Below are 23227 nucleotides of genomic sequence, written 5' to 3'. Positions count from 1 at the left end.
TGACAATGGGTCTTGCTTCTGTCAGTCTGCTCCAGGGCAGCTGTGGCTACAGTGTAGCTTATCACCATCTGGGTGATAAATGTTTGCGTGAATAGGTGAAAGGCTGAATGTATTGTGAAGCGCTTTGTGGTCATCGGGTTTGATAAAGCCCTATACTGTACAAGTAAAGGCATTTATTATTCAAAAAACTTGCTGTCCAAATAATTTTCCAGTGGAAAAACTGAAAATGTTATTTTTAGTGCTTTACCAAAAATGTGTTTTGGCACTTAAACTGTGCCTTAAATGAGCTCTGTTCTGTGTGAAAATTATTTAGTTCTGTAATGTATTTGGATAGACCCAAGGAATACCCGAAAACGAGTGAGTAAAACTTTAACAGTTTATTAAAGATGGTGTTTATTAAAGGTGGCGGCGCGGACCCCCCTGGTTTGTGTGGCAGCACACAGCCTCTGGCGGTTCCTGAGGGCAGAGTGGTTGGTTAGTGACCAGCGGGGCACAGAGGGAATATTATTAGGAGCTGAGTCACTAACCTGGGGCACGAGGACGGCTGGTTTGGCAGCGTCTGGTTTGCAGGAAGCAGCAGAGTCCGTGAAGGGGTTATCCAATTCTTTATCCAGGTCCAGTCCGGGTCTTGGGCAGGGGGGAGATCCGTTTAATCCAACAGAGGTATCCAAGGGAGAATCCAGAGACGGGTCCAGGTCCAGATCCGAATCCAAATTCGAAAGCACAACAGTGCAAGCAATCTCCATAACTTACAGGCTGGCAGGGTCCGAAACACAGGTAGGCAGTCCAAAACTCTGAGGCTGAAGAACAGGACTCAGGCGGGCAGACAAATCCAAAAGGGCTCAGGCTGGCTCAAAAAACAAGGGCAGAAACAGGTCGACAGGCAGCCAGATACTCAGAAGGATGGCTGGAAGTTCTCACCGTGAGGCTCGAGACGTTCTGGCACTGGAGACTGTGAGGAGCAGAGCTTATATGCAGGTAGAGGCGGAGGCAACGCAGGTGCGCTGATTGCAATTAGCAGCTCCAGTGCCAGAAACGTTACAAGTTCAGATTTAATTAATGCACTATGCCAAAGCAGCAAGTGTTTGAATAAAAAATATTCAGATTTTAAACCTGTGGTACATGACTGCTGGCCAGAGTTCTTAAGGGAGATTATGCAAAATTAACTTTTTGCATGTTTTTGTACTTCCATTTGTGTCTCTACTGCTTCTAGATATAGTCCAAGTACTAAGAAAGCCCATTTAGCTATTGTTCTGCAATAAGTAAATGTTTTGATGGTGTCTGGAAAATGAGCTGTTTCAAAAACCTCCCAATAATTACATCACAATCGGCATCCACTGACCTTTACTTAGCGACCCAAGCAGAGTTCCACCCACTTCATCAGCTGGTTTTACCTCTGTGTGCGCTGCGCTATTGCTGTCCTGCATGAACATAATTTGTCATTTAGCATAAACTAACACTAACAATAGGTTACTGTGTCCATGTAGAAATTTAGCATTCAGAAACTGCTGCTGCATCCTTGCTGGTTGTACAGAGGGTTTCACTTCTTCAGCTTCTGGGTCTGACTCATGGTCACAGATGTACTATTGTGCCTTTGTGCATCTGTTTGCAGTCATTTTACAGTCTTTAAAGTACAAACGTAAATATTGAGTTTGGGGGATGTGGTCATTTACAGCTTATTTGCATTAAAGTGACAGAGCCCTAAAAATAGCTAATTCTGAAAGGAGCTCAAAATAGGCGAAACTAGGGAGGCGAAATCTCAGGATCTGAGAATGATTTTGTGCAAGAAAATGTAATGAACATGTTTTGTATTGCCCATAGACTTATTCTAAATGTTTAAAAGGAATCATAATAGGTCACCTTTAAAAACTCTAAAAATAGCTGAGAGAACCCTGTGAAGCAGAGGTTTACCTTGGCCTTGTTAGGAGCTGATGGCTAACCAGGTGCAGGTTTCCCACAGGGAGTAACATTTTCTGTATCTTCTCTGTCACTCTGGTTTGTTTCTTTGTTTCTACCACTAAACACAGTGCTGCCAGATAAACAATTTAAAAGTGGTGGCAGCTTTGTCTGTGCTTTTGTTGTCAAGTGTTGACAGCATGTTCGCCAGTCTACCCTGTCAAGTGACCAGACAACAACCCTAGATGTACCAGGAATGGCAGCTGGAGGTTCTGATCAAGTAGACTTAATCTAGTTAATGTTCATGCTAAACACTGAAATTTCGATTTGCTGCGTATGCCATATTCAAATAGATAACACCTGCTTCATTTAGCATCAGTTAAACTCCTAAAACACAAACAATGTTTTCTGAATATAATTGTAAATCATATGGGCAGTAAGGCATGAAGCTTTCTCTGTTTTTTACTTTAATGACATCACCTCGTCAGGTCTATTTTTCTGTTACAAGTCATCATAGACAAAATGCCAGAAAAGTTGTAAATGATAAAAAACACAAGGATTGCCAGTAGTCGTGGCCTGTGATAGTTTTCCATTTACAAGGAATAGTGTCAAATTTACTTGTTTTATTTTAGTTTACTTGATGAAAAGGAAAACCTCTTCAGAAAAAACATTGATTACTTGCCAATTGATGAAGATACAGCACACCGTTGACCTTTCTCATTATGATAGTTTCACCTTTAGCTGTTTTATTGCGAATAAAAATGACTACGCTTGCAATGCTTGGCAGATTTTGAGCCATAAATGAAAGTAAAATTGCCAAGAGCAATAGTCCTTGATATGCAATGTTGTTTTGGGCCCTGGAGCTGTGGAAATAATCGGGAGCAGTTATAAGGTCCTTTTTCAGACTCTGTTATCAGGATTGAAATGGAAAAAAGGCAATATTTTGGAGCTGTCCATAGCCCTTGACTGAAAAACACTGCAAAACCTAAACAACCGGTGAAGTTAGTCGTTCATTGCGTATCATGACACAGTCAAACAGACAAAGAGTGAGCCCTTTTGGCACGACAACAGGATTTATGTAATTATCGCTGCTTATCTGTGATGAAACCTGTAACTACAGCGCATGCTATCACGGTGAATTCTTATTTCATTCTGCTGAAAAACAATCCAACTAATAATGTCACAGCTGAAACACTCTCCCACAGGTCTTATTACCTCCTCTGAAAACACATTATTCAGACGCACCATTATAGGATCTGATGAAAGTACATTATTCAATATTGTGTGCGCTCATCCTGAGCCATAAACAAATAAGACAATAAAAGCTTGAAATGACAATGAGAATCCAGGAACGTTCAGATGTACGTACCCTACACGGTTATCTGTCTGAAATAAATAAATAAATAACTGCAAGCACGCCAGAGAAATCAAGCCTTTCCCCTCCTTTAATGGAACTCACTTTTTTTTCCTGCATCCTTATCTATACCTAGAACTGTAATGTCTCCATTCCACTTTGGAAAGGATGATGGCTGTTTCAGCTAATATTATCTCCACAACTTAAAAGGCGTATGGATGTTACATACTGAACATTAAGGGAAAAAAATGTGTTGCATGCACAAGTCTGGAGGTCAGAGGGTGAGATTGGTGGAGCATACAGATAAAAAAAAAAACATGCACAGATGATAGCTCACCTTAACTAAAGTGAAGACAGATGTTAAAATGAATACATTTACCCAGAACAGGTATGCATGAAACAAGGAAGCAAAGGGTTCAAGAAAAATGTTGGAGGCAAATGGGAATAACCATCTTAATATGTATGGCGTCTAGTCAGGAAGATAAAATGTTATTTATTTCATGACTCAAAAACATTTTCACACAGTAGGTTTTTTATGATACCATTTATTCAGTTCTTACATTATCTTGAGAAAAAAAACAATCTATTTTTTTTCAACTGAGCAAAATACTACATTTAGAGATATTGAAGAATTCCCAATATCTTATTTGAACTAGTTTTCCCATCAGTTACATCGTGTTTCATTTAATCTGTTGCACCAAGAACAGCTATCTAGCCGGGAGTTACAATAAGAACAGCATTAGCATGTGCCAAAGGCCCTTCACTCACAGTTTCCTTATATAGTGTAAGAATTTATAAGCTCAGAATATTTCAGAAAATCTAGATCAAATGGAAGCTGTTCCTACCTCGTTTTTATTTTTATTTTTTTAATACATTGAATGTGTGTTGGAGATTAAAGTTTAACATTTGATCAAAACAGGCTAATTCAAAACAGGGATAACTATTTTATTGCATTTACTAAGATGTAGAGGCTAAAAAAGTCTGATTAGTATTGGGCTAATTATTAGAAGTGTTAAAGGTATAGTGGACAATCTTCAGCTTCCATGGGGGGATTATCTTATCTATTGACTGTCACACTGCCACATTCCAATCATTGTGACGCGCTCACATAACGCCAATGCGCGTGCTCATTATATATTAGTTTCGTCTTGCTGGCTGCACACTTTTAGGGTCTATGGCTCCATCCGAACACCCTTAATAATAGCTCCTAGCTCCTGTTCCTTGACCTTTCACAGGGTCAACAGAAAGAACTGTATCGTGGGATGGAAATAAGCTTCGGATTGCTGTACTGATTTTGGACAACCTTTAACTCTGACGTCATTACGTGATGGAAACAAACATGGATGATGGGAGTCAAATCCAGGCCTACATCATTCCAAAAATGAACTACAAAGTGCCCAATCTCTTCTTTACATACATTTTTGTTGATTTCCGTGAGGGGGCTGTGCTGATATGTCACGCAAAGGATTATGGGATACCTGAACGGTTCTTTGCACTGGTAAGGGTGGTCATGGGGTTCCTAGGTGAAACTAGCCATGGGAGGGAGCATACAGGCTATTTTTCCTACCTCCTTCCTTACTGACTGCGCTATTCGAACAGCCCTTATCATGGTGACGATGATGCAATTCTGCTTTGGCTAAAGAGTCCTTGCTCTATAAGGGTATTCGGATTGAGCCTATGCAACAGAGTAGTGCTGACAAGGTTCTTGGGTGAAACAAAGCCTGTCTTTGGCATGGCTTAGAATGGTGTCACATGCCTATGCAATGATATATAATTTTCCAAAACGACAAGATTTTGGAAAGCATATCAGAAAAGACTGAATCCCCATGCTAAGTCTCTTCATCCAAAACCCAGTAAGTCTGCCCAGGTGACACATCCCAACATCCAATCCATCCCCTTGCCCCCTTTCTTCAATAAACCTTTAAACTCAAATAATTATGCGTGGTTCTGAGGCTCCTAGTGAACCGATCAGTATTCAGAGATGTAAAGGTCCAGTCTGGTTTTGCTTTCGTCTTCAGTGGCTTTTATTATTAAAACAAAATCCTTTTATTCAACACAGCTTCTACATTTGCTGCTTTTTGCATGTTGCTTAATCTATTATTGACGGTTGTGCTTTTCTTTGAGCATTCACAGTCTAACAGTTATGGCCAAGTGTTTTGGAAAGGGATATGGATCTAATGCCACTTAAACAATAAATAATAAACGATAGATTCTTCTCCTTCAAGAGTCAGCTACAGACATGAAAGTAAAAACAGGTAAAAGCTAAGAAAAAGAGTTCCAAAAAATTATGAATGGCACTCAACTTTGCATCTAATTAGTGACTTATCCATAGGGCTGCGTGTGTGCATGTGTGCTTTACCTCTCCTCATTACAGGGTGTGACAGGGAGGTGCGTCTTTACACAGGATCTGCTGTTTAGACACATCCATAATACGCTTTCATCACTTCCAATTAGATTTCCCCTTCGTCTCTACATTCATCATCAGTTATCTGAATTAATTTCCTTCAATAACTGCGTACCTCTCGTCCTCAGTCCTGTCTTGGAACCCTCCCCTGATCCTTGAAGAAACTTATTATTTCATGTTTGTCAATAAACCATTGAAATCACTTACGGTTGTTTTGTAGTTGTTGCGCACATGAGGGTGTTGCATACCAAGTTCATGACACAGAGACATGTGGAAGCTCTGGTGTGAGGCCAATACCATATGTATCTTAGCACAAAGACTTTCACATGTGATCCATGAGCGACATAAAACAATGTGGCATAATGTGGTTCACTCCTCACCCTCTGTTCTTACATCTGGTCATCAGTAACTCTACAGTGAGCGTCAAATAGTATTCTTCAGCGATCTGCTTATCGCTGTATTGCCAAAAGTATTTGCTCACCTGCCTTGACTCACAAATGGATTTAAGTGCCATTCCACTCTCAATCCACAGGGTTCAGTATGATATTGGTCTGTTCTTCAGAGCTATAACACCTTCAGAATGTTTTCTGGAATTTCTGACCATTATTCTAGAAGTGCATTTATGAGGTCATACACTGATGCTGGATGAGAAGGCCTGACTCTTGATCTCTGCTTTAATTCATCCCAAAGGTGTTCTATCAGGGTGAGGACAAAACTCTGTACAGGCCAGTCAAAGTTGTACAGAACAAACTCTCTCATCCATGTCTTTATGGACCTTGCTTTGTGCTCTGGTGCACAGTCATGTTAGAAGAGGAAGGGCCCATCTCCAAACTGTTCCCACAAAGTCGGGAGCATGGAGTTGTCCAAAATCTTCCCCTCCACCAAGCTTTACTTTTGGCACAACGTAAGTAGTGTTCTCCTGGCAACCACCCCAGCTAAACTCATCCATCACATTGCCGGATGGAGAAGCATGATTCATGGCTCCAGAGAATGTGCCTCCACTGCTCGGGAGTCCAGCGTCAGTGTGCTTTACACCTCCTCATCCAACACATTGCATAGCACTTGGTGTTGTATGACTTGGATGCAGCAGCTTGACGCTGGAAACTATCCCATTAAATTATCTACACACTATTCTTGAGCTAATCTGAAGGCCAAATTAAGATTAGAGGTCTGTAGGGATCGACTCAGCAGAATCCACTGCGCACCACGAGGCTCCGACTATGCGAGTTTACGTGGCCTTCTACTTTGTGGTCGAGATGCAATTGCTTCCACTTTGTTATAATACCTTCTGTGCGCAGATGTTCCCTTACAGCTCTTGGTGCAGGAGGCAATGCTTTGCGTATTAGTAGCCATGATGCTCAAAGTGCTATGTTTATGAAGCAAGAGAAAAGTTTTCTTATGACTTTTGTCCACAAGATTAACCAGAACTACATTGACAGATGTTACATGTTGAAGTACAAAGTCTTGTCAAATCATCATAAAAAAGGTATCTCCAAAAAAGTCCCAAAAACCAGATACTGCAGTGTCCTTGAAGTCACTGGTGCAAAACTCAAAAAATGTGGTGGGTTATTGTTCTGCTTTTAAAATCTACTGGAGTTTCAATCAAGAACATGGTATAGATTTTAATTTCCCTCCGTTGTCAATTTGTTTAATTCCCATTCTTGAATACAATGTGGGTTATCCATAGTATTTTATGTTTTCAAAATGTAAAAAGAAAGATATCCTACCACAAAGCACACATCTTACCTGCTTAGAAAAATAAAAAAAATACACATTTACATGCTGCTACATACAATAGTGTGTTTCTTCAGAATACTATTTAAAACACAATAAGGGCTCAAATGGTATCAATGCACCAAGTTGTCGTTCCAAAATTGCATCAAATCACACCGACATAAAGGTGCATTTGTGTGTAGTTTTCATTTTCACTGTTATCAAATCTCTTATTTAAATGATCAAGCAGCTGGCATTATCAAGCGATTCCATCACTTTGCAAAAACGGTGGAAACATATTCTGAAAATGTGAAGTGTTATTCAGTCAGTGAAATTTGTTGCTGAGCTAGATCCAAAGTGAGAGTTAGACCAAATCACAAAGAGCCAATCCTTTTCTGTGGAGCATGTGCAAAGTCACTGGTTGTCAGTTGTGTGAAGGTGCTGTGGTTTTAACAGTCAAGATGTCAAACAAGCCCAATCCAGCAACCATGTAATGCCACCACAACGAATATTGGAATATACATTTTTTTGCCGACATTACAGCACTAGATGAAATGACAGCACTAGGCCTGAATGAAACACTGACAGGATAGTTACTACAAGAAGACAACATAGTTCCTATGATGTAACGGTAGGAACGCTGATGTTGTCAGTGCAATCAAGATTTGTAATTAGGAATAAGTATGCTGCTATCAGTCAGTATGTAGCTGTTTGTGTACCAACCTGATTTATAATAATAAATAAATAAATTATCCCCTACAACTGCTTTTTATGTAGCGCATTCACACAGGATAACCGAAGCCTGAGATTTTGCTGAAATTTATGGTCATCTCCCGGATATGATGTCAGCGCGCTGCGTATTGTGTAACATCCGCTCACATTGTGTATGTGAGCGGCTGTATAACAGAAGGCTACAAACAGATTTATTCTTACTGCACAGTGCAATGCATGATGTGATCCATCATCTGCAACTGATATTCCAGCCTTTTCTTATTGATGCCGTATGCTACGGACCGATAAGGTTCTGCTGGCCCAGGACCAAAAGGTTTTCTAAACACGCCAATGCAGCCTCCATTCTTCAGCAAAAGCAAATAAACACAACCTAATCACATATCGGACCCCGCCCATTTTGTCCAAATCACAGAGATGCCTATTAGCACTGGATTAGTTTTAGCACAGGACTTAACTATGTACTGTAGTAGGTAATTTGTAGGGAAATTTTTACAATACAAATGACTGAGATGGCCGATTCGCACGGGATTAACACAGACAATATCCGCAATTATTACAAATCGCATGTGGTCCCTAAGTAAAACTAATCCCGTCAGAAGAGGATTTATGAATATAAACACAACCAGTTTATCCTTCCCTTTTTCTCATTGCTGTTAGTGACATAAGTACAGCTGAAGCTCTGCGCTGTGCGATAAGAGTCATTTTCTTCTGTTTGTAACCTTCTGTTAAACAGCTAGCTAGCGATTTTAAGTATATGACAAAATATTGTTAAATTATCAGTTGTATTTCAATTCAGTTCAGTTTATTTATATAGTACCAATTCAGCATATTGCCTTAAGGCACTTTACAAAAAACATTTTATTAAAGTATTTGTCAGGTATCCCCAAAGGTGTGGTTACTGTGTTTTAGGGCCCTGGTAATTCTGCAGTGTTCTTTGCACCTCTTTAGTATTGTTTCTGATTCCTGTCATTAGTTAGTTTTCTGCTCATTATTAATTAAGTAGTTTATTCTTCTTTGTTAGATCCTTACTTTCCTGCCTGCTTGTCCTCAGGTTAGATGAGTATTTCAGTCTTTCATAGTTGTTCATTCATCAGTTCCTGTTAGATTCTCATATACTATTCTCTCTCATATATTACCTCTACACATTCCGCCTGTGTTTAATTGCGCCACCTACTGTCCGTTTAGTTTTCCTCCTCTATATAGTCAGCCAGCTATGCCACCCTCAGTGTCAGGTCCTCGGCCATGCTACCCTGTTCTGGTCTCCTCCTTGCTTTGCTCCTTGATTTGCTCCGGTTCTGCCGGAGGTTTTTCCTTCCCGTTAATGGGTGGTTTTTCTTCCCACTGTCGCTTCATGCTTGCTCAGTATGAGGGATTGCAGCAAAGCCATGTACAATGCAGATGACTCTCCCTGTAGCTCTACGCTTCCCCAGGAGTGAATGCTGCTTGTCGGGACTTTGATGCAATCAACTGGTTTCCTTATATAGGACATTTTTGACCAATCTGTATAATCTGACCCAATCTGTATAATATGATTGAATTTGACTTTGTAAAGTGCCTTGAGATGACATGTTTCATGATTTGGCGCTATATAAATAAAATTGAATTGAATTGAATTGATTTTTTGTGCTTACCTACCTGCCTGTTATTTTGTTGCTTTGAAAAAAAAAAATCATGTCTCATCTCACCATGCCACTTCTGAGGGCTTGTCTACAAACTGGTCCGTCCACCACAACCTAAAACCTGACAGTATTGTGCTATTTTTGTCATTATCAAGCATTCATAGGTTCCCTCAGATCATCCATCAGTGTTTGATAATCAGTGCAAATTACTTGATTCACACAGCGAGGATAAAACAGATGGCTTTTCTTCAGGACATGCTTCCATCTATGATATCAAAGATATTGAATAATATTTAGGTAGACTGCTGTCATTCACACTAGTTACTGTGTACCAGCTCAGTCTGCATGTGAGTCAAGCAACACAAAGTTGAATGGTATTAGTGAATAGTGCTCACATGCCCTCTGATGGGCATCAAGTGGTATCCTACTCAGGCAAAACCAACCTTGAGCTATTTACATTTACATTTTCCAAATGTAAATCTAAAGCACAATAGAAACCAGACCTACTAATGAAAACAGAAATAAAGGTTCGGGAGCAGCATAGAGAAGGACAGCAGAGTGTAGAGCGATCCCAGTGGTGCCCAACATGTTGAGGCTTTAGATTAGTGCCAACACTCCCATATACACACACTGACTGAGCTAACAAGTGGAAACCATCTGAGCAGAAAACTGTGAAGTCTCTTGTGGCGGGTCGCAAAAAGCTTTCCCTTTGCTTGTGCCTCATCTTCCTTCTCTGCTCCACAGCTTTCCAAAGTCCTTAAACCCCCTCTCCAACATGCACTGCCCGCCATGTGCTTTCCATCCCTCCATTCATCCATCCATAATCCTAAGCACATGTCCCCCTCTCCCTGTAATTATCTCTTGCATCCAGTTAGCTCTGTTCTATATTTCCATCCACGCATCATTAGTGTTGACAAAATAACTGAGCTGCCAGAGCTACTTTGCTGCTGCTGGCAAATCTATGCCTCTATAGTTACAGTAAATGGTATAGGCAACAATCACGTTCACTGTCTACCGCTGGTTCATGCTCACTTTCAATTATTTACTCCCGGGTGTCACAATCAGTTTTGGTAGTCAGATGAATAAAAAGGTGAACTGTGTGTATATGCTGTAATATTCAGAGCCTGTTCTCTGACTGATATATTGTATTATTTTTATTTTGTTCAGTTGTGTAATTACAGTTTATGTGGCCTGTGTTTTTGTATCAAGCATAGGCTGGTGTTATGATTGAACTTGGACGTTAACTGGGAAGCCACATCTGGCAGATTTATGTATTGCTAACTGCTGTACAGCAACTGTTGGACAACAAGAAGAGGGGAAGATTCTGCATGGTCATACTGTTTGCCAACAGAGACATGTTTGAGTGTTGGGTTGTGAGCATCATCTGTCAATTGCAAGCAGTAGTTTATTTATTTTGTACTGTACCAAGCCAGGAGATCTACTGGATCCTAGGCCATGTATTTAGTTAAACAAAGTGCTCAATTTATTTGCATTAAACTGCTTTGAAATATCTTATGTCCAAAATTAATTCTTTGTCAAGTCGGTGAATGCTCTATAACCAAGTGCTACCCTATTGCGCTTACAACACTCTTCAGGGTATATGCTGTAAAAGAGGGAAGATGACTAAAAGTTAGCTACTTTCAGCATCACGCCGATGTTTAAGAATGAAGTCAGAGGAAGCTCATAGATGTAAGAAGCTTAAGGATAACTGCTTCCTACAACATGTCTGTATTTCATTAAACCTGATACTTAAAGAGATGGATACTATCAGCAGCTAAGAGTTTGTTCGGTGTAATGCTTTTAGGCTTCCAACCTCTGTTTAAGATCAGTCAATGTTGGTTTATAAATACTGCCAGTCTTTAAATATTAGGGTTATGGTAATGTTCCTATCACACTAATCCATATTTGCCTTGTGTTTTACAGGAGAAGGAAGGATAGAAAACAGAGAAAATAATTATGCAGCTGTATCCTTGTATACCATAATTCTTACTGCTAATGTCCATCTAATTAGTTGAGAGAACTTATGAAGCAATTAATATATCCAGACCCCATGCAGCAGAACACACCGCTTGATCCCAATACACTACTCAGGGTAGGAGTAACATGAAAGGGGTTTTGTGGAGTATAAACTTCTGACAGTCTTTAAAATATGCGTTATTCTAATTGCTGCTTCTCATCCACATAATTTGATGCTACCTTTTGTTTTGGGGTTGATACACATGTCACCTTAAAACAAATTCATCTCTGGGACACAGAACTGCTGTGCGTCTTGAACGGTAAGATTGTTGGACATTTCCACACTGTACATACTTGCATATAAGTGAGCGAAGAATAAACATGTTCCCCTCAGGCATCTGGAAACGATACCCGAAGGTGAACCAGACTAATGGGAGTCAGCAATTCTGTTCCAGATTTTTTTCTGTCACACAAGGAAGGAGCATGTTTCAGCCATTACACTGAAATAAATACATAGGTGTGCCTCCTTTTAACTCAGATATTGAGAATTAACCTATTAGAAGCCTTTAAAGCCCATAAATGATTATCTGAGCTTTTCTGCCTTTTTAAAGTTGTAATTGTGGGATATCTGAACTTCTAACTTTGACGACAATTATCAAATCTCATTATTTCATTATTCTGGGATTTAGTAAATAGGAACATTTGCTAAATGCCAATTTAGGTGAAATATTTTAATCAACAGATTAAAACAGTTTTACATTATTTTGCTTTCCAAAATGCCCCAGAGAAATAAGAGTACCCAACATTCAACCTGACAGAATTTTACAATGTTTATTTTAAATCATGATCAAATCCTGGTGCAGGCAGACAAAAACTTCAGCAGGAGTCCGGCAGGGCTGAGAGTGGAGAGGCCGACAGGGCTGAGACTTGAAACAGGTCAGCAAGGCAGGAAGATAGATTCAAAAGGCTAGACAAGGTCTGTGGTTGTAAAAACACCCCAGGTCGTGTTCAGAAAACAGAGAGCCAATAAGCTGGCCAATGAGAGTAAGGCAAGACAGAGAAATCCAGGAATTCCAGAACCAGGTAAGGACCTAGGCAAGACAGGCAAGGAATACACACATGGCTTTCAATAATCTGGCAGTTACTTGAAGGAGAGCCCCACATATAAAGGTAGAAAAACAGGTGAATGCAATGAGGCTGGCTTTGTAATCACTGGAAGAGCGCAGGTGTTGCTGATCACACTGATTAGGTGAAGCACAGTCAGATGGCCAGAATCATGACAGCTTTTATTATAGTTGGTTGTTTAACTTGAGTAATCTTTTGCAAAAGTTACAACTAATCTACTTATAAACAGGCTGTGGAGAGTTCTCACTGGAACAACTCTCCCTGTGATTTAAATGTGTGAGCTTAGACTGCTCACAATGTCCACAAAATAACACATGCAATTAAACAGATAACGCCACCATGGCGCCACATTCTTTTACTGATATGCCGTTAGGGGGCACCATCCCCTTTGGAGGTGTGCCTAGGTTAGGGGTCGACATGTGACCGGAGAGGGGAGGTGAGGAGATAAATACTTGTAAATGACTCTGCTCTGTCTCTTTTTGCTCCTGAATCTCGTGTGGTCAGTAGCACAGGGGCCCAGCGCTGGTACCTTGTAATCATGTCTCTGCCTTCTTTAGATTAAAGTGTATCTTTGTACCCTTAGAGCATATATTTTATGTACGCGCTTGAGGTAAGAAACCAGATGTTAATGTGTTATAGCAATTTGTCCAGAAATGAAACACCCCTTGGCTGTAGAAGCTTTTGTCCAACAAAATTACACATTTTTACATTACGAATGCATTGTGGTCAGAGATATTTTGTTTAACATTGGCAAAGCGGGTAAATGTTGTCAGTGAGGAAAGTACAATTCAGACATGCATTATCCCAGACGTTGAATTAGTGGAATACAGTTTCTTCCTCTCCCAAAAGCCAACAGGAGTCTAGAAGAATGTAAAAGATGGATAAAAGCATGCGGCCAACCTCATAAGCAACTGAACACAACAGTGATCGACGGGGAACTACCGCATGTTCATCTGTAAGAAGGTTCATAAATGCTTAATGGTTAAATGAAAGGGTAATGCTTATCACTCGTTCTGCTGTGCTTTATGATGTGTTCTGGTGGATAAATCTTTGTTGCAATTGTTGGTTGGTAGAGCTGAATCTTTGTCAGCAGGACTGATTTTGCACAAAGTGTTTTAGTAGCGTAGGGTAAACTTTGCACTCCTAGGACAGAGTTTAATTGTAAATTATTGCCATTGATAGCTCGATGGCAGCATAAAAGCATCTCCGTAAGTCTGCAGTAATGATTTTAAGTTACTAACATATATTTTAAGTTGTGTATTAGTTAGCTATTTTTGCCTGGGCTTAAAAGTTGATTTGTCCGTGGTTACTTTGAAGTCTGAAATCTGTGATCTTCACTATCAACGCCATTAACAACATCTTTGTTTGTCGGGTTTTAGAGGAGCTTGGGGTACACTTTGGTGTGGGCGGAGCGATCTTCCAGTCGGTGTCACGTCAGTTGCTTTTAAAGTTCTTAACTCCACTGTTATGACAACTATATGGTAAATGATAAATGGACTGAACTCATATTGTGCGTTTCCAGTCATACTGACCACTCAAAGCGCTGCTCACTAGAGCCACATTCACCACACATTCACACATTTATACACCGATACACTGCTCAGTAGGCAACTTGGGTTAAGTGACTTGCCCAGGGGCAGATCAACATGTGACAAAGGAAAGCTAGAATCAAACTATATTCTCAACAGCTTCATAAAGAATCCATACAGAAATAAAAGTAATTATGTAATGCATGGTAAATTGTCAGCATCTCTGACATGTCAATCTTTAAATGATGGCAGCATAATCGGTGTGTTCATCATCCTCCCACCCTTATCTGCTTATAGTGCGTTGTGTTCTCTGCATGAACAAAAAGAAATTAGAATATGGGCTAATTCTTCTATCAAGAGAAAGTGAGGCAGTAAAAAGATAAGGGCATTTCTGTTGAGCAAACTCATGGCATGTTGACATCTTATGTTACCAATGATTACCCAATCACAACATTACCTAATTTTCTGAAAAGTTTTTAATATGATATACACACTTTTAGTCTAGATTTTTGTCATCTCTGAGGAGCTCTCATCTTTTGATGTTGTTTAAGATTATAACACACAAACAAACACACATACGGGAGTTTTAAAGTGTCTGCATCTACTGGCTCATGTTGAGATTTTCTTGTCTCATCACTGTTCTTTGTGCAGGGACTAAAATAAAGGAAAAAGAACTGAGGGGCCCAGTAGATAATTAAATCAAATTACATTTCTCCTGACAGTTTGCTGTGCTATTATTTTTTATTAATAGGAACAAGTGCATCTATGCTTAAGTAGATAAATGATTTAACTTCACTAAGGAGTTTGATCATAAACGAGACAGGCATCTCTCCCCACCCCATATGTTTGACTGAGGTGCAGAGCACCGTGAAGTGATGAGAGCAGCACAGTTTAAAGACGCTCTGAAAACAGTGGAAGTGGAACTGCATGTGTGAGAGTAAACCTTATAGATAAGTATTACTTCAGAGAAGAGCCAGACAAAATCTGTGGTGACATGAAACATCCTGACAAAATGAGAAAACAATTACACCCTGTCAGTGTTGCCATGCCATCATGCTTTCAGTCCAGAATGTTTCTCTGTTGGCTTTTGTTTTTCACTTCATTTCTGCCTTTTGGGTAATTTTGTGGCATTCAGTCTGGGTGGAGAGCAAGTTGAGAAATATACATTACACGTAAAGAATGTCAACTTGTAAAATCACTTTTCTATTAAATGCAATGGCTGTAATAATAACTACTACGATTAAATGGCTTTCATGGACAGCCCAGCATAACTTCCTTTGGAAGAGTAAGACATGTAAAGCGGTTGGCTTGCTGTCAGGAAGATGCGTTAAATGTAAACGCATCTTCAATTTCAATTCAATTCAATTTTATTTATATAGCGCCAAATCATGAAACATGTCATCTCAAGGCACTTTACAAAATCAAGTTCAATCATATTATACAGATTGGGTGAGATTATACAGATTGGTCAAAAATGTCCTATATAAGGAAACCAGTTGATTGCATCAAAGTCCCGACAAGCAGCATTCACTCCTGGGGAACCGTAGAGCCACAGGGAGAGTCGTCTGCATTGTACATGGCTTTGCTGCAATCCCTCATACTGAGCAAGCATGAAGCGACAGTGGGAAGAAAAACTCCCCATTAACGGGAAGGAAAACCTCCAGCAGAACCGGCTCAGTATGAACGGTCATCTGCCTCGACCGACTGGAGTTACAGAAGACAGAAGAGAGACACAACAAGAGAGACAAAAAAAAGCACAGAAGCACACATTGATCTAGTAATCTGTTCTACATTAGATGGTAGTAGTGTGTGAGCCGTCTTCTCTGGATGATGTCACAGTTAACAGAACGCCAGACCAGGTGTACCTACTATGAAGAAAAAGAGAGACAGCAAAAAGTTAAAAGCTGAAATGACGACAGTCATTTCAATGTAATACAAAACTGGAGAACAGTAGACTGAAGAACAGTAGAAATCAGTAGAGTGAGAAAATTAGACCCTGATGTCCTCCAGCAGCCTAGGCCTATCACAGCACAACTATAGAGATAGCTCAGGGTATGATTGATCTCTAAGGTTGGCCGAACCACAGAATGAAAAGCTAAACATGACTTCCCTTTGTCTCGTCCATCTCAAGTCCAGGTAGACTATTACTGTACATCATCAAAATATGAATTGTATACATTTCCATCCTCAATAACTTTTTTTTTTTTTTTGAAAGACGCCTGTATTATCTCCTATCAGAAACAAACCTGTAATTTTACCTATGAATCACCCAGGGGTATGAATAATTGTGGGCTAACTGCAGGTATAGCTAATCTGATTGGAAAAATGTCTGTAGATGACATAGATGTACGGATATTCAGTTGCTAGTTTGTATAGCTTCAGAAGAAAACATTAAAGGCGCAAATGTGTAGCATTTTTGGGGTTGCGTTAATAATTTCCTCTTCAAGCTACAAAAACAAATTAGATCCTAGGATTAAAAATGTGAGATTGAAGTTGTTCATCCATCATGAAACAGGGACACGGTGATAACAGTGTGATCTCAGGAGAACACGGCGTGCCACTGACACATCCGGTTGGGCTCCAGTAGTGTTAAAATCTGACCCGTTGCTTGTGCCGTGAGTGATTCTTGTTTCTTCAAACATCCCCTGTGGCACAGCAGAAATTTTACATTTAAATAGATGAACACCTTGAAGTCTGCAAAAGGAGTGAGGGGTTCTTTAATATTTGAGTATCACAGCACACATATACAACAGTCTTGCCTTTTGGCCCTGAATGCTAACATAAAAAAGACTTGAGAAAATAACAAAAAAGCAATCTTCTATTCAGAGCTTGTTCTGGGAGCAAGGGGAAGAGGAGGGAAGAATAGAGACGGAGAATGAGGGATCAAGAGAGGTGAGACACTGAGGAAAAGCATGTTTATATTGCTGCTAGGACAAGAGATATTAGATACAAATTATTCATGTGGCTGCTCTGCTGCACATCTCATGAGTTGGGTCCGTTTGTACCTTGAAGACAACATCAAGTTGGAGAAAACATCTTCAGTGACAGGCGTGCTGAGGAAAATTAGATAATGGAAAGCAGACAATAAAAGGACAATCACCATGAGCTGAGGGACTGTGATATTGGTGCCCAAAATAAAGCACAATAAAAGTCTAAGCACATTCCAACTGACACAATTAGGTCTTTGATGTTTAAGCAAACCCTTACTAGGATTCGTTTGAGCATGAATAGCTTATAAAAGTTATCTGGAGAATGGACACACTGCCACAGTCACTCAAATCACATTTTTACCTCCTGACTATGAGCCAAGAAACATATTATGGACACAGGACCTTTAAGGGTCTCCAAGTCATTTGGGGTCTTTAACTGCAAAAGTATTTCCAGGAATCTGGTTTATTTCAGCAAATCCAACAGATGCTAGATGGAGTTGGGATCTGGGGAGCTGTAAGCAAGGATGAATCTGCTGGGCTGTTGGCCTTCGTAGTGTTCTCAAGTTATTATTTAGCAGTTATTGCTCTCTGAGAGGGTTTATGATTATGTTAAAAAAGGCGGCCATTGTCAGAATGCCAACAAACCTCCATGTGTTTAAACTGAATTTTAATTTGAAAAGCCGAAAAACGTAATGCATAATTGTAAAATCTGGGATAAATTGAAGTTCTGCCCCTGTTTACGTTGATAACCCTAAAATAAAGTCTAGCGAAATTGATTGCCTTCAAAAGAGAGTCCACCTGTGTATAATACATTTCAGTATAAATATAGATGTTCTGCCCCACGTGCAAAATGCTGTGTGTTGTGGTAACACTGCACTTTACTCTGAATACACCTTACCAAAGGTAAAGCATGGTGGTGGAAGCATCATGCCGTGGAGTTGCTGTTCTTCAGCAGGGACACGGAAGCTGGCAAGAGTTGTCTGGAAGATGGATAAAATCAGACACAGAGCTGGAAACAAAAGCTGTTACACTGACATTTGTGGTTGCAATGGAACAAAATGTGAACAAGTTAAATGGGTTTAATATTTTTTGCAATAACGTACTCATGGCCTGAAATTGCAACTCCCTTTTCCTAAAAATACAAAAACCTGACATTTAGAGGGTCTAATTTTCATATCAATGCCCCAGTGATAGAGAAGTGCTTGGCGTCATGTGAGATTGGTTGACAGATGTAAAACTGAAACCATGTTTACACCCAGAAATGGAGAGGTGGAGGGACAGAGACGGATGGAGAATCTAAGTTAAGATGGCGTTGAAGGGCAAATGCAGCAGGCAGCTGATCGTTGGGAGATGACTAATAAAGACTCTGATTGCACACACAAGATGTGTGTGTGTGTGTGTGTGTGTGTGTGTGTGTGTGTGTGTGTGTGTGTGTGTGTGTGTGTGCATAATGTAACCTGACACATGGATGCAGTTCTATTTAATGAAGAGTGAGCAGTTGTTTCTGGAGGTCACTAACTGCACACCGCAAACTGAATGGGAGAAGTAGATTAAAGCAATAGCATATTGACATATTAATTTGATGCTAAAAGCGTTGTGTTAGGATAGCATGGCTTTTATGGAAATTTGGATTACTTGCATTTTAAGTTGTTCTGGAAATTATTTTTACACTGTTAAAAGTGAGTGATAGAGACCTGTAAAACACACAAAAAAGCACCAAAATTAGAATAAAATGGAATAGACGACAGTGACAGGACTTGATATGCTATTTATGTCAATGACACTACCTTGCAAAGCATAATCACTTTAGTGCACCTGGCATTTAGGGTAATAAAAGCCAAAACGCGTTCTAATGACATGAAACATGACTTCGGGTGTTATTCAAATAGTTTTTCATGAGACCAGGCCGCATACACATACTGTTTGAACATTAAAGCAACACATGCTCTTAACCACTTATCCTCCATTCACTCTGTTTTGCACACACACAGTAGAAGTGCTCAAGTGGTCCTCACACTCTAGAGGCGGTTGAATAATTCAAGACAATTAATGCGAAGGCTAAGGCCCCATCTCCATTTGTTCTCCTACCTTCTGTTTTCTGTGTAGGAGTTTTCCTTTACTCCCGTCTCCCGATGCTCAAGCCATTACAATAGGTCTCTGCTCTTTCCACAGCTTTCTTTGTTAACAGGAAAATGTGCTTCTTTGTTACTACTACACTACATCTTTGTGTTTAACATGTATAATTAAATAAATGTCCTTTTGTTAAAAACGTAATAGACCTGCTTGCTGCTCTTACAGGACAGTAGTTGAGATTCCAAGAAGTGACTGAAGGATACAGAGACCTAATTATCCTTGAAAAAAGAAAGCAGTAGCAGAGTATATTTCCACTTTTTTGTAAACAAAAATACTTTGAAAATCTTATTAGATGTTACTCAGAGTAAAATAAAATAACAACTGAAACGGTTTGAGCTGTCATCTTGTTCAACACATAATGTATGCACTCAAACACTGGTGCATTAAAAACAAGACATGATGTTTTAAATTTTAACGCGTGCTCAGCTCAGGGAGAACTAACTTTGACTATTTTATGACACAACTAATGTGTTTGTCCTTATAACACTACTACAGTGTCACAAGGCACACAATATGAGTTAAAGGGTGTTGTTTTGACATGAAGTTACGGAATATGATATGAAAGAAAGATGTCTTTTATATCACAGGTTGAATTAAACTTGAAATCTTATTTTTTTGGAAACACTAAAGAAGTTCAAGATTCATGTCACATATAGTGATGGGCACCACGTTACTTCTGAGTATATTTTTGTTTTCATGTGGTTTCGCTCGTGATTGTTAGCTTGGAGAAACACATAGCATTCTTTGTGGCATGACACCGTATCCCGCTCAAGAGGAGACGGTAGAATTAATTACTCGGGCCGTGAGTGTTTAGATTCACGACTGCGATACAAGGAAGTTCCAGTACCGACCAGGACATGCGCTGACCTCCTCCACAACCGTTCTGAGAACTGCGTTGTTCTTGAATTATTCATTCAAAAGAATGAATCATTCGAGTGAACGAACTGAACCAAATCACTTCATTAACTGTTCCAGCTCAGTTACTTATCTCAAGAATTAGTTTTTTTTAAGAGCATAATAAAGCAATCTAACATCCTTTAAGCAATTCATTTGTCAAGATGAGTTTTGCTTTATAGACTGAAGTCTATAGCTACAATCTTCTAAACTTGAAGGTAATTCAAAATAATTTTTAAATCCATCATCTCTGCAAAAAAAAGTGAGTTTTTAACATTCTTGGAACATAGTACAAAAAAATATAGAAATAAAATTCAATAAACAACACCTTGGAATTTAGGCAGATTTGCACATTGTGAATGTTTGTATTAGATTGTTGTATTTGTTTTCCATGATTTGTTTATATTGTGTTTTGAATTTCATTAGTTTTTCTCCCCTGGAAAAAACTGCCAGGCGATCAAACCTGGAAGATGGACAGAAAGCCTTATGCAGTGCAGACGATAAGGGCAGAGGTCCCATCAAGCACATGCAGTAACTGGCAATGAGTCCTTGGCAAACTGCTTTCGCAAAATTAGTTTCAATTCAATCCAAGTTACGAAACAATGCATTTACATTTAGTTAATTATTCCAATAGGTAGTTTGTTTTATCCAAATAAACACAGCCGATTGCATTGAGCCTCTGACGTTGCAATGATCACTCCTCCTAATGAGCACGCAGTGACTCTGGAGAATCCATGGCATGGTGTAGTTATCATTGTAGTAGTACATACCAGTCACACATGTAGTGACAGTGGAAATGAAAACTCTCCTTTTAATTCTTGCGCCACAGTCGCAAGAGTTAGGGAGTTTGTCCTGTAACTGGCAGGTTGCCGGTCACATTTGATCGTCTCAGTCGTTGTGTCCTTGGGCAAGACACTTCACCTGCATTGTCTGCTGGTGGTGGTCAGAGATTCTGATGGCGCCAATGTGTGGGAGCCTCACCTCTGTCAGTCCGCCCCAGGGCAGCTGTGGCTACAAACATAGCTCACCACCGTCAGGGTGTGAATGTGTGTGTGAATGACTGATTGTAGTGTAAAGTGCTTTATTGTTGTCAGACTTGATAAAGTGCTATACACGCCATTTACCATTAGCATTTAGTAGAAAGAGATTTCAGTCTGTCCCAGACACAGAAAACACTGGAAACACAGCTAGAAAGTGTCTTTGATTCAGAAGAAAAATGTAATGTTGTTAGTTGCAGGAAAAGCTCCTTCTATTTACAGATTTTAAATTCTGCAGGTGAAAACAGGCTATATTGGAGGGATTTTAAACTGGAATGACATGTTTAGAGTCATGCCACCACATCTTATCTGGACTTAAGTCAAAGTTTTTACTAGACCACACCTAAACCTTTTTTTCATTGCCTGTTTACTGTAAGGGCCTCATGTAAAAAAACTTGGATGCACGCAAAAGACTTATGGTGCAATATGTTACGCCCAACTTTGCATGTACGAAGATTAATGTGTGAAAATGTGTGGTAATCCTCCCAAATTTTTGGCCAAAATAACTTAGTAAAATTATTGGTAAAAGTTTAATGTATTATAAAAACCATTGTGAGACAGTACTTGTTTGCACATGGTGCAGTTCAGATAGGTTAAGACTACTAAGAGTTTTGGGGTTGAATTCTGCCAAATCTGCTCCTGAGTTTGTTAGTCTAGCTTTCTGCTGTCCCATCACAGCCAGCTCTGGGTTCAGAATCACTATACCTCATCCTCATTAATATAATTCCTCTAGGAGAAGTTTTAATGTTGGAGGGTGAAGAAAACATGAGTGCCTTAGCAAGGGCTGCAGGTTGGTTTGCCTGAAGAATTTGGGCAAAACCAGAACATGATATTGAAAAAAATGTAAACCAAGTTAAAACACGATGCCAAGACAAGCTACAAAATAACCAACAAGATAATTTACCGTGTGTTGGCAGTGGTGATGGTCCTGTAGCAGATATACTATTCATGTCCGTTGTGTCATAAGGTGAGTACACACTATCAGAACAACGGAAACCCATCTGTTTCATCTCCAGGTGGTGTGATTGATACAAATGTCTATTTCTGAACATGTTCTTCATTGGCTTGACTGGGTTCAGGGGTCATGAGTTTCATTTTGTACAGGTGAGAGTAAAGGGCAGCCATCAGAATAAAATTTCAAATTGGAGATACAAGCGACATGTGGGTATCCGACCTGTGTATATTTGCTGTGACTCACCATCATCTTCCATCTCCTTGTTCCCATCTCTCTCTCTCTCTCTCTCTCTCTCTGTTTTATATATATATATATATATATATATATATATATATATATATATATATATATATATATATATATATATATATATATATATATATGATGCCACTGAAAAGGTCGAACTTTCCCATACTTTGGTGGCTGACTGACTGCTAAAGTGTAATCAAGCATGCCAGACCATTTCCCCAAACTCACTCTGACAACAAGGCCCTCCCAGACACACACACATCTGGCAGAGGCTATTTTCAGTTGATGACCCTTTGTCATTTGTTACCCATCATTCTCCTTCACCCCAGTGTTGCTGAACTGTAACCACATAGTGTGTGTGTGTGTGTGTGTGTGTGTGTGTGTGTGTGTGTGTATGTGTGTGTTGATGCATGTGGTTTAGGTGATCTTACATTACATGGACCTAGGGGTATTATATAAGGACAATGTCAGTGTCCACCTAAATCAAAGAGTGTATTAAATTTTTTTGTGTCTAAATATATTTTTTCTCATGGATTTAGCGTTGACACGTGACAAAATCACTGTCTGCATGATTTGGAATGTGCTTTAACTCGTAAGATTGTTTTAATAAAAAGTTATTGTAGTTTACATAATCATCCATACTGCTCACACTGTATTCTAGTGTATAGTACAGCGGCCCCAGACATGGTTTCTGAACTGCA

The sequence above is a fragment of the Fundulus heteroclitus genome, chromosome 22, assembly GCF_011125445.2.
Source record: "Fundulus heteroclitus isolate FHET01 chromosome 22, MU-UCD_Fhet_4.1, whole genome shotgun sequence".
In the NCBI taxonomy this organism is placed as follows: Eukaryota; Metazoa; Chordata; class Actinopteri; order Cyprinodontiformes; family Fundulidae; genus Fundulus; species Fundulus heteroclitus.
The sequence above is the reverse complement of the archived record's forward strand: the minus strand, read 5'-3'. Positions refer to the sequence as shown.